General features: G+C 46.2%; 1 protein-coding gene and 1 long non-coding RNA gene across 4 annotated transcripts in view; one reads left to right on the forward strand and one right to left on the reverse strand.

Annotated features, from left to right (window-relative positions):
- The window catches only part of LOC109304439, a 9,908-nt gene extending 5,558 nt beyond the window's left edge, over window positions 1–4,350 (reverse strand). The window contains exon 1 of the long non-coding RNA XR_002099391.1: window positions 14–4,350. This is a non-coding gene — a long non-coding RNA (uncharacterized LOC109304439). The remainder of the gene's footprint in view (window positions 1–13) is intronic.
- The window catches only part of MDGA1 (MAM domain containing glycosylphosphatidylinositol anchor 1), a 383,343-nt gene that overhangs the window by 259,302 nt on the left and 119,509 nt on the right, over window positions 1–4,532 (forward strand). The gene's annotated exons all lie outside the window — the stretch shown is intronic.

Raw genomic sequence — 4,532 nt, forward strand, 5'->3', positions numbered from 1 at the left:
GACTCTTCATTACCTGCTTTGTTCCACTCCAGAAACGGCTGCATCTCAGTGATGGGTGAGATTATTTCTGTATATAGTCTGTAAGACCCTATAGGCAAAAGGTACTATATAAATTTAAAAGGCTGTTTTGCTTTACAGGGAAACCTTTGTTAGGCAGCTACAGAGATGCAGAAGAGAAATGCTGTGCGTGCGTGCGTGTGTGTGTGTGTGTGTGTGTGAGATCCAGCATACATTCAACTCCTTTTCTTCAGTATATAATACAGAAAATGTGTGTGCGCAAGATGGGTATATGTTGTAGGTAATAGGGCTAGTGAGTACTCCTGTGTAAAATATTTCAAAATACTGTTAATGTGAAAAGTACTTTGCATTTGCTCATTGCATTCTGGAAAAAAATATTTTGCTTTGATTATTTCATTCTGCATTAGAGGAACAGACCTAATCCTAGCTCCTTAATGGTACTTGAATCTAAGACTTTCAGAGGTTAAAAAATGGGTATCTATCATTTGCATGGAGAAACTCTGCTAGTTGCTAGCAGTAGTAGGTTCTTTTGTTGTTATACGGATCAATCGCTAGAGGACAACACAACTAGCATGTTGCATTTTGTGTCAGGTCACCTGTGAAGTACTTTGGAAAGCCTAAGTGAAACTTTCCAGCCACTTAAGAGTAAAAAAGGCCTTTTTTTCTGTATATATAAAAAATTATTCTGACCTTTAAGTGCCCATATTTAAAAATAATGGCTGGATTTTAAAACTTTATGATTGGCAGGTGTGCAAATCTACCTCGGTATAATCTCACAGCACACTGCCTAAATTGCAGCCCTGCAGAAATATTACCTACATTTTCACCTGGGGAAACAATTTTATTTGGGGGGGTGCAAATGGGGAGGCAGTAAAATAAAGTGTGTGGGTGTTTTTTATTTTTCATCGACCTAGTCTGGTAAACTGCATGATAATTTTGTACGGCCAATTTATGGATGTGTGTGTGGAGGGGGGATATGTAATCATGCTAAAAATGACATTTACTCCCCAGCTGGTGTTCAAAGTGGCCAGAACATAACTTCATAGTATATAGCATCTCCTGGGTTGACTTCTCTCAGAAATGATGCAAAGGATTTTCAGTACCAGTGAAAGAGCAGGCATTATACTTCACCTCCCAACTGTCCAAATCAGATCCACATACGACGGCTGGACTAGAAGACTTCTTTACCTTTGGGCTGGGGTCCTGTGATTCTCAGTCTGGGGCGAGGAGGGTCATTGGAGATTATGGACTAACACTGTTCCAAGTAGCAGCTCCTCGTATTGTGAGTGACTCTGTCTAGGGCAGAATGGCACTGCCTGGATGCAAAGGGACATATTCTAGGACCCAGGGGATGAATGCGTATTGCCTCACGCCACTCAGAGCGACAAACATTTGCCTTAAAACAAGGAGCTCAGGATGCTGTTGTTTTGATCCCCTTTGTAAGCTGGAGCCTTACAGATGAGATGAACCCATCTTTCCCCCAGAAAGACTGCCAACAACCCCAAGTCCCTCCGTGGGCACTCTACGAGTGTACTGCAGTGCCAGGTAAGGGGCAGTGGAAGTAGTAGTGCTGGTCACTGCTAGCTATTCTGCTGGAAGCGGGGTTCTCTGCCAAGTGGTAATTACAGCTCAAGGCAACTAGTGCTACTCAAGTGTATTCCCAGAAGCCTGCTCTCTGCCTGTTCCATGGAGACTAGATCATAGCGTGGCATCAACTGGCCAAGAAAACCAACAGTCTCACCCTCACGCCTACCCCACAGTCCCTCCCTGATGTCCACCTATTCCACCAGGGATGCACCTCAGTTCCAATTGCCTTTCAACAAACAACACTAGTGGCCCTTTTTTTCCTGGTCACAAAGTGCATGCTGCCTTTCACAACCTAGATTTCCCAGTGCAAAGAATTAGGGTTGGAAGTCTCTGGAGGGCAGCTTTAATCTTTATGTTTTTATCTTGGCCCTGTTGTTTTTCATTCAGCCTTGGATGATGCTTGATAAATGAGCAAGACATTTGCAGAAAAGCAAGTCTAACAGCATATTGGGAAGTCCACTGTAACAGGACCCCGGTTACTCACCATAGGATTAACCAGGCCCCCATGGCTTCCAGCCAGAAGTTAAATAGCCCCAGTACAGTCAGCATCCCAAGATGATAGCAGAGGGACTTGTGTGCTCTTCATGTCTCCCTTTCAAGTGTGCTTCCAGTCACTGATTGTATCACCTTTTTTCTAGGCACCAGGATTATGGGGACTTTAAACAGCAACTCAGTGCCTGGCATTGTTGCTTTAGCTCAGAGGCAGCTCTGTGTGGCAATAAGACCACATAGAACCCCTGGCATCCTACAGAGCATCTCTGAGCTGCCTTCATTTTCAACACAGCTGTGCAGCCTGTAGAAAGCCTGGTCCTGTATCCAGAAGATTCAGCCCGAGGAGGAACATAGTATGGTGGGAGCTGGCATCTCTGTGTGCTGCGCCTGCAGTGGAGAGCAGCTGTATTTCAGGTGTGGCCCCTAAGGACCCAACACTCAACCTGGGGAATGTCAGGTTGGGCACAATTTCAGCATAAATCCTGTTTCAACCCTTCAGTCTCTTACATTACCATAGCACCAGTAGTCCTCAGTGAGAAGGGGCTGCCTCTCAGAGAGCTCCCAGTCAGATGGGTACATGCACTGCCCACAGCCTACTGGATCCAGCCTGAGTGCCAAGCTGCCTGTTCACCAGGGAGAAAGAAAGGAAAACCAAAGGCAAGATCAGCAGCTGAGCCAGACATGAGCCATGTCCCTAAGCTTCATGGCTGGGTGACTGCTGGGAAGTGTAGCTATCCAGCTTCTAGCCATGTACAGTTCTTGTTTCACCCTCCATTAATTTGGCAGAGATACTCTCCCTTAACCTCACCCCATCCCCTTGGTTTAGCCTGGTCATGAGTGTCCAGCAGCAACTCAGGTGAAATCTTCTGTCCTTCGGTGGTTATAGGGAGGTCACTTAGTATCCTAATGCCTCAGTTTCCTCATTGGTAAAGGAAATAACAGGTCTCCCAGGACCCTGAAAAGGGAACATGTTTAAGGTGTTTTGTGTAGGTAGAAGCTCTGAAACTATACACTGAGGACACGGAATTCTCCACATCCAAGTTTTTGAGCAGCCTCCTGCCACGCAAACAGGACTGACCCAAAATCCTGGCTCCAAACAGTCTGAAGTACTGCACAGGTAGTCCTAGCTCAGGTCATTCTGTTATGTGCTTACACTGGCATAGTGATTAGTCTGTGAGGCCTTGTGAGGCCTGTCTGGTCATGCTTTCTGGGATGCTGGTGTTCAGGAGGGAGCCCCTCTCGGAAGGGCACTGAGCCCTGCGACTGCTTCCAATGTAGACAGTTCTTCGAAGGAGCCTGATGCCAATGCACTGTCTGTACAGACTGTTCTCCCAGGAAGCCTTTGTTTAACTGCAAAGAGAGTCAGAGGTTAGGTCCCCAGCAGAAGAGCACTCCCTTTTACTCTGAGTCCTTTCATAGTGAGGATTTTCTGCACAGAGTAAAGAACGAAGGGAGAGGAGAAAGGAAATCTGCAGGTGTCTGCAAATCTTCTCTTCTCAGATATGGAGAACTGGAAAATCATGGGTTTCTCCTCCTCCTCTGTAGTAAGAGCTGTCAAGTTCTATGGCCAACCCTGGACTGTGCTTAAGTTTGGTCTAGCATGACACTACTTGCTTCTGCGGTAATGGGTGGAATCTAGTTTCTCCATTAGCTTGTCTCATAAGGCAGAGAATTTCCCCTTAACAGCTAATTTACAGTAAGATCCCCGCCACACACCTCCAAGGATGCCTTAGGCCCAGCACAACACTTTAATGAGAGGACAGTACCCACACAAGGCAAGCTACCAGCGAACAGCCCTTATTGTCAGCCAAGGCAATCAAATATCATTTGCTTTTGCTGTCTCTATTTGAAGTTAGAATGGCCAGCTCTTCAGTGTGGACTGTGAGCTACAAACTGAGGCTATATACTGAATAGCAGCTGGAGATTTGTGTGTATGATAGTCCTATAATGGCTGGGCCTGCAGAAAAGATAAGGGACATACTACTGCTGGCAACTGATGTTGTTCTAGATTTGAAATATTAGGGGCTTGAAGTCCTAGGCTGTAGTCCTCGCTCTTCCTGGCTCCTGCTGATTTGTGTAGGAATTGTGGCTTTTGGTAACAGAACACCCATTTTTCTAGTGTCAGGGGATATACAGATGAGTTTATCTGAGGTGCCAGGAGGTTTAAGAATATAACAACCATCCTGGTAATCAGCAAAGATAGAGAGAGAGGCCCTGGGGAAGAGCTGAGACGCACCGAATGTAGCAGGTGCTGAATGTAGCAGGTCAGCTTGCAGAGGCACTAAAATCAAGGGATGTAGTGGTCATGGGCAATTTTAATTACCCAGATATCTGCTGGGAGGAGCAGTCAGCCGGGACGGACCGCTCCAGGAGGTTTCTGGCTGAGATGCAGGACCTCCACTTGATTCAGGAGGTGCACAGTCCCACCAGAGGAG

The sequence above is a fragment of the Gavialis gangeticus genome, unplaced genomic scaffold (genome assembly GCF_001723915.1).
Source record: "Gavialis gangeticus isolate Ggan-Ray unplaced genomic scaffold, GavGan_comp1, whole genome shotgun sequence".
In the NCBI taxonomy this organism is placed as follows: domain Eukaryota; kingdom Metazoa; phylum Chordata; order Crocodylia; family Gavialidae; genus Gavialis; species Gavialis gangeticus.